At 42.8% G+C, this 19,180-nt stretch overlaps 1 protein-coding gene across 7 annotated transcripts in view; it reads left to right on the forward strand.

Annotated features, from left to right (window-relative positions):
- Window positions 1–19,180, forward strand: part of ENOX1 (ecto-NOX disulfide-thiol exchanger 1) — an 835,160-nt gene that overhangs the window by 214,349 nt on the left and 601,631 nt on the right. For all 7 annotated transcript variants that reach the window (XM_073580298.1, XM_073580302.1, XM_073580303.1 and 4 more), the window contains exon 2: window positions 11,328–11,401. The gene's annotated coding sequence lies outside the window, so the exon portion shown is untranslated. The remainder of the gene's footprint in view (window positions 1–11,327; window positions 11,402–19,180) is intronic.

The following is a 19,180-nucleotide window of genomic DNA, read 5'->3' on the forward strand; positions in this document are numbered from 1 at the left end:
CCACCACGTCATCCAGTAAAAGAGAGGTGGTCTTTGTGAAGTCAGTGTCACAAACACGAATACTCGTAGTCTATGGAACGTGTTTGCTAATTTTCGTGACCGCGCATATTTATTAATAATGAGCAGAAAATTAACGTAGCTTAGCGAACGGCTTCTTCTATAGCTCTCCGGGCACGAGGAGAGAATAATGAGGTTGGAAGGGCCGTGTCTTGGTTTATAGCTGGGAAGAAAGTTAAGCAGAAGTGGCAGGTGAGGTTATTGTGGAAGGTAAACAGTATTTTGAAGGGAAAATGTCAGAATCCATGCATGTCAATTACAATTGGCTGGCCTGTTCAACCCTGAAAATGTCACGCTTTGCTCCTTTATTATCTCGTAGTGTTACCTGCCAGCTATTGTGCGCTCCAATCCTGCCTGCTTCTTCCTCCAGTGTACGTCTGTCACATGCCTGTTATATTTGACTTATTTTACTCATATATCCTCATTAATTCCGCATCGCTTTACAAAGGTAACACTGTACAGGATGCAAAAAAAATATATTGTGGCCGTCATATATCTCTGCTTACTCAATGGATGGAGTTGTGGGGTTTCCTGTACCATCCAGTCACAATCTGTGTTATATATTCAGCATATTCGAAAATTAAAGTAGAAATTTGGTTTCTGTTACAATTAGGACAGTTTATAAAATGAGAGCCATGAAGTGTAAGAGAAAGTGCATGTCAGGCTGACAGGTATGTTGTGGATTTTTGAATTTTTGTTGTTGTTGCAGCCTTTTAGCTTAATTAAGTCACTTGTGGGTTTTTTCTTTGCCTTTTGTGTGCATTTTCTACATGTTTATTGTGTTTTTGTCGCTCCTTTTTATATATATTTTTGGTATGCTTTCTGTTTTGATACTTCCTCATATTTGGCTTTAACAAACCTTTATTGATAGTTGTGTGGATTATATTTCTTTTTATTGCATTTCTGTAACACTAAAAACACATGTTTTTTTTTACCTGTGGATTTTCCACATCTAATGCAATTCTGTGGGGGAATCTGCACATAAAACTCGACTTACTCGCAAAATAAATCAACTTGTTGCAGACTTCAAAAACTCACCCCATGTCAGTCTACGTTGTGTTAAAAAAAAAAAAAAAAAAAAGTTGGCATGAGATTTCTATGATTTCTATCTTCTTTGCTAAATACGGACGTCTGCACCTGCCCTAAGAAGAAGTAAGATGCCACTCAGCGGCTGCAGGGTTCCTCAGTGGTCTTATTGCTTGCATCGCTTCGCAGCATGCTGGAAAATGATCTACTCGTCACTCAATTGACAGACTGCTGAAATCACCCAGATTGGGAACCGTAAAGGGGCAGAAAGATCGCTTTCACAGATTGTAATCGCAGATGAGTATTAGTAATAGTGTTCTTGTAATTTGGTCACGTGATCATGTCATACAGTAATTGGTTCACAGTTTGGGCACAGCTATTATTATCATGTAGTGTAAGCGTAGACCTTCCCAAACTAATCTTGGTGCCGCATGCTGTGGGATGATGTATGTTTTACACGTTTTCATAGTTCACCTCTTGGATTACTTTGCGCCAGTATTTCATGGCCACAAATGAATAAACCTACCTCATTTTACATCTCTTCTTAGCCATTTCTTTTTTTTTAGAAATTTTTGTAAAAATGTATAAAAAAAAAAAAACCTCAAAGGCAAATGTTTGCACATTTTGTCGCAAAATGTTTTTTGAGTTCTAATACATTTTGCTTAGTGCAGGAGAGTCCTCATGTGCTCTATGGAAGCCCCTATATAGGATGTATAAAACCGAGGCCCCTGTATGAGCCGGGACACGTGGCTTTTGCTATGTATGTCAGGATCCATCACAATTAATTGGGAAATATGGCTTTTCTATAGCACATGTAATATTGGTTCTTTTTCACCGGTCTGCTCACATCACCTCTTTTTGTTCCTTACACAGATAGATGCACATTGCAGAAGACGGTAATATGAACTGGGGAAACACGCGGTTAATCCTCCATAAAAATGTGCTTCTATGTCCTAAACTGTAATAGGACAAATGCTAAAATCTCTATAAATTACAGCTTGATGTTCATGTGCAGCCAGATAGAATATATAGGGAAAATGTTTCAATTCCCCGCAACAGATGTGCATCTTGATGTAATGCCACGGATATTTTAATGAAGCCATGCATAAACCTCATCAGATCATTGTCTTCTGTTCAGCCTCAAATATTGTAATTATTTTTTTTATTCTACAGATTTTAGAAATGTGCTGTATGTTATATTTTTGTTCCAGGACTCTCTGTATCAGATCAGATTCTAATTTCTTATCTAGCGCCATTTTTGTCAAACCTTAAGCCCCCGTCACACACGGTGATCTCGCTAGCGAGATCGCTGCTGAGTCACAAGTTTTGTGACGCAACAGCAATCTACCAGCGAGATCGCTGTATGTGACACCTATCAGCCAGCTGCCCCCCCTGCCGGGTATCGCTGATTGTTGTGGAAAGCCCTAGACATTTTTTTGATTGTTGGACTCCCGCTGGCCAGCACGCATCTGCGTGTGGCAGGCGGGAGACCAGCGATCAGCGCGCAGGAGCTGGTAACCAAGGTAAACAGTGGGTTTCTAAGCGCCGTGCAGGCTTAAAAACCCGCTGTTTACCTTGGTTACCAGCTTCCTGCACCAGTGCGCTGGTATCTAAGGTACACAGCGATGCGCGCGCTCGTCGTCGCTGCTGCTGATCGCTGGTGAAGCTGCCTGTTTGACAGCTCACCAGCGATCCTGTAGCGACACACCAGCGATCCTGACAAGTTCATATCGTTGTCAGGATCGCTGGTGAGTCATTGTGTGACGGGGCCCTTATGTGACGAGCGTCGGAGCTCATTTCTCCTTTGCCCATAGATCTGAATGTGTCTAAATTATATTGACACCTAAATGTTGAAGTGATACAAAGGGTTTGTCAGCTAATTAGGAATCCTAGATGCATATTGCTCCATGGTAGATTGCTGGTTGGTTATTTAATCATACAGATAGTATATCCTCTCTGTATTTCTGACGGCTGTTCAGAATGAATGACATTCGGGTTGTGAATCACTGACGTCTGACTAGTGCGGCACCAGTGATTTGGTCACACATGAATAATTTAGTATTCAGTAATTTGTGCACATTGGGTAAAAGTTATTATTATTGTCCTAACCTTTGGGTAAAAGTAAATCAGTGCAATTTTATCTTGATGATGAATTTCCATAGTGGTATTTTATGAAGACTCTTGATTAAAAGTTGGGATTTGTGTACTTTCAAGGTACATGCACAAGTTGTGGAATCGATGCTGATTTTCCGCTGCATAACGTCAACATTAACGCATCAAAACCAACAGGTGTTACATGCAGATTTTATTGAGAATTTCACCACATACACTAATCCTGCATATAGAACTAGCATACTGCAGATAGGAGCAGGTCAATTTACACTTGGAGAATTTTCACAACGTGTCGATAGGATTTTTAAAATCTCATTAACTTAGCTGGTACTGTATTACCGTGCCGTGTATAAATCCTAATCGCAAAATATGACCGTGTAATATTCTACTGTGGCGGCTGGTTTATGAGAAGGGTTAATTGATGTCTGTTTGCAGAGCATCTTCCCCATATACAGACTTGAGGGTTGAGAGATTTTTTTTTTTTTTTTTTCCAATCCCAAAAAACAACAGTATATTGAAATGAAAAATTGTAATTGTAAATATCTGCACAATTCCAATCAGGAAAGGATAACGCGTGCTGTGGATTGGAGATACACAGCCTAGTATATGTATGCGAGAACTGAGTTATGTGCATTAATATTCTCCCACTAACAAAATTGCACGTGCTGCAAAACAACTACTGGAAAACCAAATTCCTCCTCGTGGTCCATGGAGCCCCTCAGTGACCTCTGGTGATGGTGGGCGGTCATTTGTTTGGGCACAGGTTACATTGTTGTACCTAGAGTCTTAGACGAGTTTTAGGATAGCTGTTTTTAGGGTATTTCCCTAAAACCTATTAATGTGCAGTGTTCTTTATTGTATGATATAAAAAGCGGCCGCTGTGTCCACACTCCGGGTTTATATCGTTTGGTAGACTTCATATAAGCCAGAACTGAGAGAAACAAACAGCGTGTCTCCTGAGAACCAAAAGTAAAAAATGCCCTAAAGGTGCCTAAAATAATAATAATGTTCCTCGAGTGGTGCTCAGAAATGGATAGCTCTTCTTCCGTTCAGGTGGAGTTGTGCAATGATGTGGTTGCGTGGCCTTTGCTAGGACTGGTCTTGTAGGCTGTACTTGCTGCTTATAAACAGATGGTAATGTGAGAATCCTGTGGCTCCCTCCTGCACCATAGGTGTTGGGTGTTGCTGTGCACACTGATAGTGTTGAAAGTAGCACTTTCCCAGGGATCAAGTTGGGCCACACTATAAAGTTGCATCTTCAGCTAAGGCTATGTTCCCATGTAGCATACATACAAGGTTTTTTCAGCTGCATTTTTTGTGTACTGAAAATCTGCTGTGTTTAAGGCTATGTTCACACGTTGTGCTTTTGCAGCTTTTTATGCAAATTTTAAGCTGTGTTTTACAATACCAGCAAATGCTATGAGATTTTTGAAATCTCATGTCACACACACACACTGGTTTTACTTTCCTGACTGATTTGGTTGTAAATACTTATGTCCCCCCAAAAATTGAGAAAATTATTCAAGGAGTGATACCTTTATTGGCTAACCAGAAAAATTATATTTGCAAGATTTCAAGTCTCAGAAGGCCCCTTCATCAGGCATATATACTGAGAAGAGATGGCAACATTTATATGGGAATTATACAAGGAAAAAAAGAGATGCTGACTGATTTGGAAAACGTCTCCTTTTTAGCAAGCTACAGCATGTCACATTTGTCAGTGTTTAAGTGTTTTTTTTTTTTCTGCATATGTGGACTGTTTTTTCACCCATAGGAAACAATTGATAAGTGCAAAAACACAGGTATCAGTTGTTGCTGAGTTGTTAGTGCAAAAACCTTAAGGAACTTAAGCCCAAGGAAGCCGTGGGCTTCATGTTACCGGACAATACAAAGGTGAGATCAACCCCACCAATATGAACCCCACTTTCCAACGCCACAGGGCAAGTGGGAAGATCCAGGCAAAGCACCAGAATTGGCCCATCTAATAGATGCGCCTTTTTTGGGTCAGCTGCGGCCTGCAATTTTTAGGCTGTGGGGGCCAATATCCATGGCCCCTTACCAGTCTGAGCATACCAGCCCCCAGCTATCTGCCTTAGCTTTGTTGATAGTCAAAAATGGTGACGACACCACGACGTTTTTTAAATTATTTAAATAATTTAAAAATATGACTTGGGGACCCCTTCGTTCTTAATAACTAGCCTTGCTGAATCTGACAGCTGATAGTTGCAGCTGTTAGTTTTGCCATGCTGGTTATCAAACATACAGGGGAACCCCACATCAAATTTTTTTTTTTCATTTATAGCACTGGTGCCTGCTGAAGAATATTCCTATCAGTCGCCTGCTCTCGCTGTTATCAGTTGAGAATACTCTGATTGTTATGTGAGCTGTCTTCATCAGCTGGTGCCGGGGAACAGCATGGACAGTACCACTGATTCCCAGGCGCCGGTACTTGTCACACTGATGACACATGTATGTCTTAGTATGCACATGTGCGGGATGTTTTGCGGCCCATGCTGCTGTGAAAAAAACTGATGGTCAGTGGGAACACATTGACATATGCGTATACTCATTCAAGTGAATGTCTACATGTGTGTCTCCAGGATATGTGAAAATTGTAACCACACGTACCGGAAACGCTGATGTGTGAAAGGGCTGTAACTCTGCATATAAGATGCAGGCTTACTTCTGTATCTCTAAAGGATTTTTATTTTCTGCATCTGATCATACCCCCTTAAATCAAGAGCTCGGTCTGGTGACAGATTGGTTTTCATCTTCATCGTTTACCATGTCCGGATTCATATCGTGCAGTATGAATGTTTTTCTTTGGTAGAATGACAAGCTGTTAATGGCACCTTCCTTGACAGTCCGGCAGTAATCAGATGCTACAAATAGGACATGGTCAGCTCCATTGTGAGAAGAGAAATAGAATGCTTTCAGTGAGAAAAACAAGATAATCTTAAAATTACTGTATTTTTTGGATTGTAAGATGCACTTTTTTCCCCCAAATTTGGGGGCCAATGGAGGTGCGTCTTATAATCCGGACATACCTTACCGGTACCGTTGCGGCCGCAGTCTGGGATGAGAGGGTGTCCGGCGGTGCTGCGGGGGGTGTCTGGTGCTGCGGGGGCTCTGCCGACATTTTGTGAAAGACCACAGCCCCCCAGTTCCATGGTTTCCTAGGCGGTTGACTCCTTGAAAATGGCCGTGGGGGGTGGGGTGGGGGGGGTATTGGCGCATGCACAGATAGAGATCTCGGCACCAAGATCTCGGGTGATGAGATTTCAGCCTGCTTCACCAAAGCCACCACCCCCGGTAAGGCCTGTTTCACACTTCCGTTTTTTCAAATCCGTCAAAATCCGTTGTTTTCCGTAAAAAAACGGATCCGCCATTTTTTGCAGGATCCGGTTTTTTTTGTCCCATAGACTTCCATTACGGTTACCGTGGATCCGTCAAAAAAACGGATCCGTTTTTTTAAAAACGGATCCGTTGGCATCCGTTTCCGTCAAAAAAAGCGGAAACGGATCCGTTTGGCGGACACAAAAACGGAAGTGTGAAACAGGCCTAAGCAATAAGACGCATGGATTCTAAGAAGCACCACCATTTTATTAAAAAAAAAAAATCCTATTTTTCTCTTCAAAATTTGGGGTGCATCTTATAATCTGGAGCATTTTGTAATCTGAAAAATGTGGTATGTTGCAAAGCAAGCTTTCAAGCCTTCTTAGGTCTCGTCCTCATGCGTGGTATAACAAAGTATCTGAAGAAGCACAAATATATGCACAAAAAAATGCTGAGGAATGGCATAATAAAAGGACAATTAAATAAATCAAACAAACTGAGCTCAGAGACAGAATCCTTAATTAGATTAGATTAGTGGTGTGAAAGTTTTATAGTCCCAATATCCAAATAAGGTCAGAGGCCCAGTGCCCTCACTGTCTCTTTAGCAGTTGCCTCAGATTTTGTTTTAAGTCATATATTTTCCTGACAGATTTAGTCCTGTGGAGGGAATTAAAGACTGTGATAAGTTTGTATTCCCAAACCCTTATTTTTTTTTTGTGATTTGAGTTTGCCTTTTAATGTGACAAGATTCATATTGTTTCTGCTGTGTCCTGGACCTCAGAATGTTTGGCCACCGTTACATGGATGTTTTTGTGTGTAATCGTGTGGCGGTGAGACCTCATTCTTGCCCTCAGTAATTGTCCTGTTTCTCCCACATACAGACCCCGATAGGGCATAGAGTGCACAGAATGAAGTACCCCACATTGAAAGACGATCATGTGACTGTCCCCGGGAATCTTATAGAATATTTATCTTTAGATACTTTTGCTATACCATTCTTGAGAAAGAGACCTAAGAAGTCTTGAAATCTTGCTTTGGAGCAGAATTTATTTTGGCTAACCATTATCATGTTTTTCCCACTGAGAACATTCTTTTCTCAATTGGCTAACGCTTACTTTTTTCGTTTAAGTGAAATAGAGACCGATGTGCACAATGCTAATGCCCCCTGGTCTGCTCTGGCCGATATTTAACTCGACATGATGGGCTCTTGTGCGTCTTCTACTTGGAGAGGTTTTTTGAGTTTGGTAAACCTGGCAGTTCCACTGATAAGGTGAACAGCAGTCTAGTCTGACCTTGAAGAGTCTCTACGCATGGATGTTCATTTATGTAAATTGCTTTTCCGTCATGTGGGTGAAGGCAGCTGACATTATTATTGATGTTCCGCTTATTGTACATAACCAGAGCACCTTCCTATCTTCCGGATGGTGATGAAAGGTGGATCAAGCCATGGCTGTCCGTGCGAGATGCTAAAGGGGGTCACCTTGCAGATACATCTGCTGCCCGCTGTGCTATTAAAATGCATTGATTTTCCCATTGACTGCCTGTCTCATAATAATTATCGTTTTTGGTATTGCTGCTGTCACAGAAGTGATTTGTTTTACACAGTGTGTGCTATATATCTGCTTTAAACCCCAGTAAACGATGCAGCCCTGTTATACATTGGATTCATTAATGGCGAGATAAGATAAATTCCCCTACAATTGTAAGAATATGAAATATGTTGCAGTACGATGCATTATTGCTTCTGGAACGATTCTCAAAAGCAACATTTACCAACTGCGGAATCCAGGTTATGTTCAGAGCTGCGCTCACTACTTGTATAGCTGGGGCTAGTAACAGAAGATAGGGATGATCACTCTGTAGTATCCTTTAAAATTCAATTTATTTCTATTTATTTCTTTTTGGGGGGCCAAAATAGACATAAATTGTTATTATATACTGTATATTACAGGGCTGTGGAGTCGGAGCTCATTTTGGTGGAGTCGGTATAAAATGGACCGACTCCGACAATATATAATAAATTGGGTACAGTAGTTCAATGCAGAATGTGCTGAATATTTTTTCATAGGAATTTGGGAAAGTTATGAAATGTCCTATAAATGGCTGTTCTGTTCCTGATCTAAGGCTACATTCACACACAGCGTTTTTGCTGCATTTTTTTGAGGATACGTTTTTCAGCTGCAAAACCAGATCATCTTTTTAAAAAACCGCATCACCTGAAAGGTTTTTGAGCTCATAGATAATGTTTTCAATAGCAAGAGCAGATTTCTAATCTGCTTTTGCTATATCTATCCATTTATCCATATCTGTCTATCCATATATTATCTGTACCAAAAAGAATGAAAGCCGGGTAGCACACAGACTAACACTTCTTTTTTTTTTTTTTAGCACCAGTCAGGTACACCTCATAGCTGCCCAAAAGGACACCCAGGACAGGCATTGCTCGTCTTCAGTAACACATCAACATCAATTTATAGTTGGAATAAATAGACTGCATTCACCACATCTTAAGGTGCAGGCTTTATTTTCAAGTGTAGGGGTGTGCAGTTTAAGGTTCTGCAGCAGCTGAGGTGTGCAGTATGAGATTCTGCGGAACAGTATGAGGTTCTGCCCCCCCCCCCCCCCCCCCCCAGTTTTGATCCTGGCTAAAACCGTTTCTTATAGATATGGCAAACCCTCAGGTAACCCTAAATGAAGGTCAATGGACACAGGTGGCTGAATTGAAGGAACTGCTTAATCACCTATTTACCATGGCTAAAAAATTACAAGCTGAGGACATAACTCCTGGCATTTTCATAAGGAAGTGGAAGAACTTGCTATTTTGCCTGTCCCAAAGAGGAGATTTAATCGCAGATGGCATTTCTGCTTCAATGAAACGGAGAGAGACACAGCTATTGGAAAATAAAATTTTTCTGGCAGCTGTTTATGTGGACACAAGTTATCGTATATTGCTTGATGATCAACAGCTTACTAAAGGAAAAGAAGCTCTGACTGAGGTAGCAGTTAGGATGAGTGGCCTACAGGAGGACTGCCAGGCGCAAGAGGACTTGGGTCCTGACAGTGCTACTGCTGCCATATCTTCATCCTCCTCAGATGAGGAGTTTGACTTTGACAGGTATTTGGATGATATGGAGCAGGCAAAGCGTTGCTGTAAGGAAAAAGATTTCACTCCGTCTCCTATAGCAAGCAGATTGACCATATTTCAGCAAAATGTTTCACTTGCTCTCAAAGAAATAGAAAAATTCAACCGTTCATCAAAACTGACTGTGCATGAGGCAATTCCTTTATACCTAGAAATTGTTAGAGATGTTGCCCATGTGGTTACGGCTTTGCCTCCAACCCAAGTTAGTGTAGAGAGGTTGTTCTCTAGCTTTAAAATTATTAGGTCAGATTTTAGGTCATCTATGAAGGACGATCTGATGGAGGCAATTCTATTTCTTAGAACAAATTCATAGACTGCACAAATGTTATTTACTATGTTTTTGTTGAAAACTGTTTTTGCCACTTACATAGTTTTACATATATATATATACTGTGTGTGTGTATATGTATGTGTGTGTATATATGTAATCGATATTACATAGTGTATTCGATATTTACAATTTATTATAGTTTTTTGTGTTCTAAAGTTGTATTCCAATAAATATATATTATGTTCTATCTAAATGTCTTGATTATTGTATCATAAAAATGATTAAATGTCTGATGTTCACATTGTACTACAATAAATTTTTCACTTAAATATAAGCAATATATGTGGGAGTCGGAGTCGCAGGTTTGGCTTACCGACTCCACAGCCCTGGTATATTACGGTACTTTTTTTTAAGCAATTATCAGTATGATTTTTGCTACTGAAACTAGTGGTGGTAGAGATTGTAGTACAAAGCTTTGAAACCACATGCAAATTAGCTTGAAAGTGTACAGGGGGCGTGTCAGTACCCTCTGTGTACATCAGCACTTCCAGGCTAATTTGCATGAGGCTTCCATGCTTGATTTCTCAGCACTGGTGGATTGCATTAATACAAAGCGAGTACTGTTCTTTAGGGCTGTCTCCTACTGGCATATGTTTGTGAGTCTGATCGGATGTCCTCTCCTGTGATCAAATTCTCTAGCATGAGAGAATTGCAGCACAGGTGCGGAGAACTTAATTTTTCTATCTTCTGCATTGTCTCTGTGAGTGTACACTGGACATCTCTCGGATGACATCCGAGTGCAGTCCGATGTTTTACTTGCTCCTATAGACTTGTATGGATGTGCATGATCCGAATACCGTAGGGACTCGAAGCATGCAGCGATAGTTTTCTGATGCCAAATCGACATGAGAAAATAATCGCAGATGTGCATTGCCCCATGGTGTAACAGTGGGCCGAGTGCTATCCGATAAAATGTCAGCACTCGGCCATATTATACTCCAGTGTGAGTGAGGCCTTATCGTGATACTAGGATCTGTCCAGACATATCCATAGTCTAGGTACTATTTTCCTGGCAGAGTTCCTTTAACCAGGTATGTGTTTTAGCAGTGATGTTTCCTTTCCTGGAGTATAAAGTCTGTGGAAAGTGGGGACATCCGTGCGGCTTATTCCCTGTATGCCTATAAAGGGCGTATGTTGGAAAAAACTTGGTGTATACCATCAGTAAAAGGCTCAGAAGCCATATTCATTGAGCCTTGGTTCTTCTGATATTTGTAGACTTTAAAAAAAAATTTTTTTTTTCAAGAATAACATGTATACTAATAAGCTAATACCTTGGGACTTATTACCGCTTCATAAATAAATAATATCTTGTTATTTCACCAGGTTTTCTGCTTCATCCCAGAGCTGCATCGAAGGACCCTAGCAACGGTTCGCCGAGGAAGACAATACATCGCAAGGTAATGACTGTGCGTAATAACGCTGCATATTAATACCCATCCCTTGTGCATTATTAGGGAAAAAGAGCAAATGTGCATTAGGAAAGATTTACAGGAGGTCACGCGAGGCTTGTGCATGACATTGTAACAGTGACACATGGAGATGCTAATGCCATACCACAATGCTTCTCTATCTCTGATCAGCAGGAATTTCTATTACGATTTACCCTGCGTAACGCAGTAACTGAAGTTTTTGCAGAATAGTGATTTGTCATCAGTTTTACATCTATGGTAGGACCCTTTTGTAACACTTCTGAGCATGGTCTTTTTACGTCATCTGAAAACTTGAGACAAGTGCAGTCAATTACTCTCTCAGTAACGTACCATTCTGTCTGAACTAAGTACAGATTTTACCTGGGAATTGAGAATCTTGAGGAGATTTTACCTGGGAATTGAGAATTTTGAGGAGAAAGAAGCTGATAAGATATATTAGAGTTGCTTAATTTCATGTGCACTATTGATTTATGAAACAAAAATTAAACTGCCGGTTAGTCATTAGTTAGGGTTTGTCCGATCTAGAATGACAAGTTTGCAGTCTCTCTTTATGACTGCAGACTAAGGAATACCCCAATGCACGCACTGTACGCTGGGTGGTTTTGCCCAGTGGGAACAGCGGTCAAGTATGTGATATGAATGGTCCTGGACAGAATCCGTCTAGTTGGCAAGTGAGCGAGGCTGCGCCCGCTAGTCCGGTTCTGGCCGGGAGTATACAGATCACATACTTGACTGGACATTCCCTTTAAGAATAGATATCTGGTAGATGGGTGTAGAATTAGATTACATATAGATATCTACTTTACAGTAACTTTGTGAATTATAGGTACCTATTGTCTGGACATGACTTACTGACTTCAATAAGAGGCATGTTGTGTGATCTATGCAGAGGGGGAGGAGGTGAGCTGTGACCATCACCTGTTTTTTGGTAAATTCAGTGTTATCTGTACATAGGTGTCACATTTCATTGCAGTCTGGCCTGTAATCATAATGAAAAGTGTTCTGGGAAGTTAAAGGGGTATTTCCATCTCCAAGATCCTACCCCAATATGTAGTAGGTATAATAATATTAGCAAATACCCCTAATTAGAAATGTAGTATAGCTCTTCAGATTCACCATGTCTCTTACCCCATGTGCAGGGCATTCCTGTAGCTTGGGTATCCATGGTTACATAACGAATCTAAGGAACTATACTACATTTCTATTTGGATGCATTTGCTATTATTATTATTATTATTCCTACTACATATTTTTATATGATTTTGGAGATGGGAATACCACTTTAAGAGGTTCAGAGCCATGTAAGTTTGCAAATCAATACTTTTTAAGCAGCTCCTTAACTACAGTGTTCATCCTGTATCTTCTGGGACTTTGTACTTGTCAGATGCAGAGGGATTAATAGATTGACTTTAAGCCAAGTTTACACAGTCGTACTAAAGGCCCTTTTACATTTAGCGATGCACCAGCGATCCGACCAGCGATCCCACCCGGTCAGGATCGCTGGTGCATCGCTAAATGATCGCTAGTGAGCTTTCATACAGAAAGATCTCACAGCGATGCAGCAGCGACGCAGCGCGCGATACTCACCTTTCACACACAGCGATCCTGACGTCCTCCCGCCCGCGTCCAGCGTCGCTCGTCGTCACAGCAGGAAGTCTCAGCAGGAAGCGCCCGACGAGAAATGGAGCCGGACATTCTCGCGCGATCAGCGATGGACAGCGGGGGAGCCGGTCGCTGGTAAGTATCACACATAGCGATATCGCTAGCAATATCGCTATAACGTCACAAAACCAGTGACGTTTTAGCGATATTGCTAGCGATATCGCTTAGTGTAAAACCCCCTTAAAACTCGGGCCAGTACCGTCTGCAAAATGCAGACGTGACTGACTCCATCTGCAGATTTGTGTGCCTGTCTGCATAGTGACCAGTCACAAAAGCTGCCAGCTATTGATGTGGCATAGTCTGTTTTGTGATTTCCCATCCTCAGTAACCCATTAGGACAAGTTGATATGACTGTATTTTCAGCCTGAGTGGCATCTGTGGAATAAACACACAGCGCCCAGACTAGTGTTATTCAGAGGGAATGTTCACATGAGTGTCCATCTGGTTTGATTATTTATTTTTTAACTGAATCTGCCCAAAAATCGCCACATGCACTAGTTTCTTCCATATGTCAGATGAGACTCGCCTATTGCGTTCACAAAACAAACAATCAAATTCCATACAGAGCCACCGCATAACATCCAACTTCTACAGACTCAGTGCAATTCGTTACCATAGGAAACTGTATTTAGTCTTGTGACATAACTGCTGCCATGTAAAAATGGCCTGAATATGGGTGACAAAAGAGAAAGAAATTGTCTGAGTGCCTGGGGCAAAACTCTGACAATTTTTTTCATGCTGACACACACACTCGGCCGTGTGAAGAGCCGCTGGTGTGCGCTGGCATAGCAGTTAGAACTGTATATCCGTGGTGACAGGGGTGGATTAAGGGTAGCCAGGGCCCGGGGCAGTTCAGACTCTGTGGGCCCCCCTCGTCACGTGACGGGGGTCACGAATCGTAGAGCCACACTCTACATAGAGAATAATGGGGCCTCCAGCACCGACCTCCACCCGCAGAGCCACACTCTACATAGAGAATAATGGGGCCTCCAGCACCGACCTCCACCCGCAGAGCCACACTCCACATAGAGAATAATGGAGCCTCCAGCACCGACCTCCACCCGCAGAGCCGCACTCCACATAGGGAATAATGGGGCCTCCAGCACTTACCTCCACCCGCAGAGCCACACTCTACATAGAGAATAATGGAGCCTCCAGCACCGACCTCCACCCGCAGAGCCGCACTCCACATAGAGAATAATGGGGCCTCCAGCACCGACCTCCACCCGCAGAGCCGCACTCTACATAGAGAATAATGGGGCCTCCAGCACCGACCTCCACCCGCAGAGCCACACTCCACATAGAGAATAATGGAGCCTCCAGCACCGACCTCCACCCGCAGAGCCGCACTCCACATAGGGAATATTGGGGCCTCCAGCACTTACCTCCACCCGCAGAGCCACACTCCACATAGAGAATAATGGAGCCTCCAGCACCGACCTCCACCCGCAGAGCCGCACTCTACATAGAGAATAATGGGGCCTCCAGCACCGACCTCCACCCGCAGAGCCACACTCTACATAGAGAATAATGGGGCCTCCAGCACCGACCTCCACCCGCAGAGCCACACTCCACATAGAGAATAATGGAGCCTCCAGCACCGACCTCCACCCGCAGAGCCACAATCCACAGAGAGAATAATGGAGCCTCCGGCACCTACCTCCACCCGCAGAGCCTCACTCCACATAGAGAATAATGGGGCCTCCAGCACCGACCTCCACCCGCAGAGCCGCACTCCACATAGAGAATAATGGAGCCTCCGGCACCGACCTCCACCCGCAGAGCCTCACTCCACATAGAGAATAATGGAGCCTCCAGCACCGACCTCCACCCGCAGAGCCGCACTCCACATAGAGAATAATGGAGCCTCCAGCACCGACCTCCACCCGCAGAGCCGCACTCCACATAGAGAATAATGGAGCCTCCAGCACCGACCTCCACCCGCAGAGCCGCACTCCACATACATGGCTGCTCTCAGTGCTCTGTGCTGTGCGCACAGGACCTGTGATGAGGTCAAAGGAGGGGAGGAGACAGGGGTCACATGATCGGGGGCCCTGACACCTTACCTCCTGTGATCTCATCACAAGCCTTTGCACGCTACCAGCAGCATCAGCGTTCACGCTACTTGTAGATGCTGCTGGTAGCAGAGCACATAATGCCGCCCCCACGGTCACTCACTTTTAGGTGGGGAGAAGATGGAGTGCCATTGCAGCAAGCAGGAATGTGGTGGGGGCCCCCTTAGAAGCTCTTGTGGTGGGGGCCCCGGGGCTGAAGCCCCGCCTTCCCTGCCTATAATCCGGCCCTGCGCGGTGGCGGATTATAATGGGGCAATTTACTGGCCTGGGCTGTGGGCCCCTTAATCCCACTGGGCCCGGGGCAACTGCCCAAATTGACCTCATTATAATCCGCCACTGCGTGGTGATTATGACCGAGAATGCATCCGCAGACACAACCCTAAGAGGTGACGGGTTGTTCTTTTTTGCACTCTAAAATAAACACCCAAAATAAAACCCAGCAATGGGCAATACAGCAGCATTTTCCTACTTAAATCAACAGGAAACCTATTCATAGCGTCTTAAGCACATTTTTATGTGAATCAAAATTTATTCCAAGATCCTCGACAAATCACTGTGAACATGCCACTATAAGAGCCACTGTATCCCTGTGTAGACACGCTGCATCTTTAGCTGTATAGCTCTGCATCTCGCTTCTGAAAATAAAGGAGAGACATGAAATATCTTTCCAGCTTTGTCAGAGATGACACCTTCTTCTTCTCCGGTAACACAGCGTTACTTGCATTGCTTTTCCATAATTTCCATTGTTGCTCTTGAAAACCTAAACTGCTGTGGTTGCAGTTTCGTGAATGCATATTTATTATATCCTAGGACTCTCGTGAAAGAAATATGTACCTGAAGAATTTGATTTATCTGTAAAAATATCCACACGGTTTTTGCTTGTCAGTCACAACATATAAATGTCTGAATTGTCAGCTGCCGACTAGAGCGCCCGCAGGTAATATTTGGGGTGTACGTTCTTGCCCTATTGTCAGAACTTTAGGTAGGTCTTTAGGTCAGGGATGACATGTTGCTAGGATATTGCATCCTATTAGATTGACTAGAATGAGAAGGCCCTGGATTTTTTTTATTTTTTTTATTTTTCATTTTTTACCTAGACTGTTGTTAACCCTAGCTGGTACAGTGCAGAAAGCGACGATGGCCTCTTAATTCTCAGAAATTGGAGCACACCGATCACTGATGGAATCTTTCCATTGGAATGTCCTTCCAAACATTTATTTTGCTCTCAAAATCCTTATATCATGAAAGAAAAAACTTTAGATTCTTTGGCTGAGCTCACCACATCTGAGCCCCCTTTCCTGATGGTTAGGGTTAATGTCTTGATCAGGATTAGAAATGTCCCTCAATAGAGCCATAGATATGGATTTAAAGTAAGGGGCCAGAATCATACATGGTGTTTGGTGTGTTTTGCCTGTTTTTCATTTGCACCTGATGTTCTTTTCTCTTTTTTTATTTCATATACATATCATGTCCAAGGCTTGTATAGGTTTTCAGTGTTTAATCTTTAGCCACTTGATTTTAGTAAATGTACTCCATTCCCCTGTCCATTTAGTGATTTTCTGTATACCAAAAAGTATGACAAAACTCTTGTGCCATTTTGAGTGGAACATCATACCTTTTGCCCTAAAAAAAAAAAAAAAAAGTCACAAAAGTGGTCAAAGACGAAATAAAGAGCATTTTGATCTTGTGCAACATTTTAAGGAATTTAACAAAAAAAAATAAAAAAAAAAAAATTGGGAAACCCCATGAGGGATGAATCTGCCCCGCAGAGTCTAAAACATGCATAAGAAGCTATGCTATTGTGTCTGGATTAAAATCTGTGACTTGGACTTAGTTTGTCTAGTTGAAGTCTGTGTGAGATCTCTCAAATCTGATGCAAAGGAAAACTGGTTCTTCTGGGAATCTACTCCAGGCTGATTCATTCTCTCATTTCCCAGAGATGCTGTGAAATATAGAAGCGTAAATCTGATTATTTGCCAATTACTCCATTTTATCTTTGCATCAGTTCTGATAAATCTCCTTATGACTATTGGGGAGGATGGGGTCCACTTCTTTTAAGCGGTACATGTGGCAGTTGATGATGTCTGAGGGTCAGACGTGGCTTGAATCTCGCCTAAAGCCCCCGTCACAAGCTGAGTCACAAGTTTTGAGACGCAACAGCGATCTCACCAGCGAGATTGCTGTGTGTGACAGTGATCGGCCCCCCTGCCGGGGATCGCTGCGGAAACCTCTGGAAATTTTTGGGGTCGCTGGTCTCCCTCTGGCCAGCACGCATCACTGCATGTGACAGGCGGGAGACCAGCGAGCAGGAGCTGGTAACCAAGGTACACATCAGGTTTCTAAGGGGTGCGCGCCCCTTAGAAACCCGATGTGTACCTTGGTTACCAGCTCCCTGCATCAGCACGCTGGTAACTAAGATACACTGCTGGTAACTAAGCGACGTGCGTCGCTTGTTACCCGCGTGTCGCTGATGCTGATTGCTGGTGCTGATTGCTGATGAAGCTGCCTGTTTGGCAGCTCACCAGCGATCCTGACAAGGTGATATCGTTGTCGGGATCGCTGGTGAGTCGCTATGTGTGACGGGGCCCTAAGCCTTATTTCTATCACCCGTATCTCTTCTCTGAATGCAGTACAAAATTGGACATTGTTAACGCATAAGGCTATGTGCACACGTAGTTTGGAGAGCTGCGGATTTGTAAAAATCCGCAGGTCAAAAGACGCACAATGGATAAGGTGTCAAACTGCAGCGGATTCCGCACAAAGAATTGACATGCTGCGGATTGTAACCCGCAGCAAATTCGCGCGGAAAAATCCACAGCATGTGCACAGCGTTTTTGGTTTGACCATTGAAAACAGTGGTACTGTACAACGCAGCAGAAACTGCTGCGGACTCTCGGGGCCAGAAGCGCTGCGGATCCGCAGCAGAATCCACAGCATGTGCACATAGCCTAAGGATAATCCGGGACCTTGTCTCTGATGTAATTGTGCTTCTTTTACACCATACAGGTTTCCAGTTTATCAGTGTACCAGTATGTATTTATACTTGTACCCCTGCCCTTGTATGTGGCCATTACCTCTCAGCTGAAAACATTTCTTCTATTCAGAGAGCAAGAAAATAGAAACCTGGTTTGTATTACGCTTCTTTTTATTTTTTTGTTTCATTCCAAATATGAGAAAATGTTTCAAACATCTTTAAAGGGTCATCTGGGACCTACAACTAAGTGTTGTGTTATATCAGTCCCTAAACTTTAAGCTACAGACCTGTCAAAAACAAACTCTGTTCAGGCAAGGATACACGTATTTTACCATTAGCGCATCTGCCGCTTGTGTTCTCTAACCTTATCTGTCACAGAGAACACTTTTTTTAGGCGCCACGTTCCCATGATGAGTGTTCTGGTGAGTTTTTGATGTTACAGAATTTCTGCACTCATTAAGTAGGTTACTTGCATTTTTAAAAAAAATACACAGTATGAAAAACTAACCTTGAACTCCTCGTGAGAATGTAGCCCAAGAGATCTTCCAGTAACAAAAGTAGTAAACATATTTTATCTTACTAGGGTCACGTTCAGACATCTGTAATTATTGTTCATCAGATTTTCATCAGCGTTTGGTCAGTGCCAGTTTTTACCATCTGTGATATTTTTCCACTGATGGGCATGTATCTGCCGACAGTGATTTTCATGGACCCATAGACTAGCATGGGTAATTTTGATTGTTGACTAGGCATGTCTGCATGATTCTTTGGCAGACTGCAAAAAAACACACTGACATACGAAAAGAACCATAGATTATAGCAAGTGTACTGTCTGTGAAAAACATGGCTAGAACACGTACTCCACTCATGGGCATCTGAATGAGTCCTAATATACAGTAATCAATTAGGCCAGGTGCCCCATTGTCGGGTAGCTGATCCCTCATGGATCTAACATCTTCAATGATGGTTCTATGCTCCACACATGATGTTTCCTATTCAGTCATGTAACTGGAGCAGTGTGTGTGATGGGAGCTG

This window comes from Dendrobates tinctorius, unplaced genomic scaffold (genome assembly GCF_039654945.1).
Source record: "Dendrobates tinctorius isolate UK_male_01 unplaced genomic scaffold, ASM3965494v1 ptg000064l, whole genome shotgun sequence".
NCBI lineage: Eukaryota > Metazoa > Chordata > Amphibia > Anura > Dendrobatidae > Dendrobates > Dendrobates tinctorius.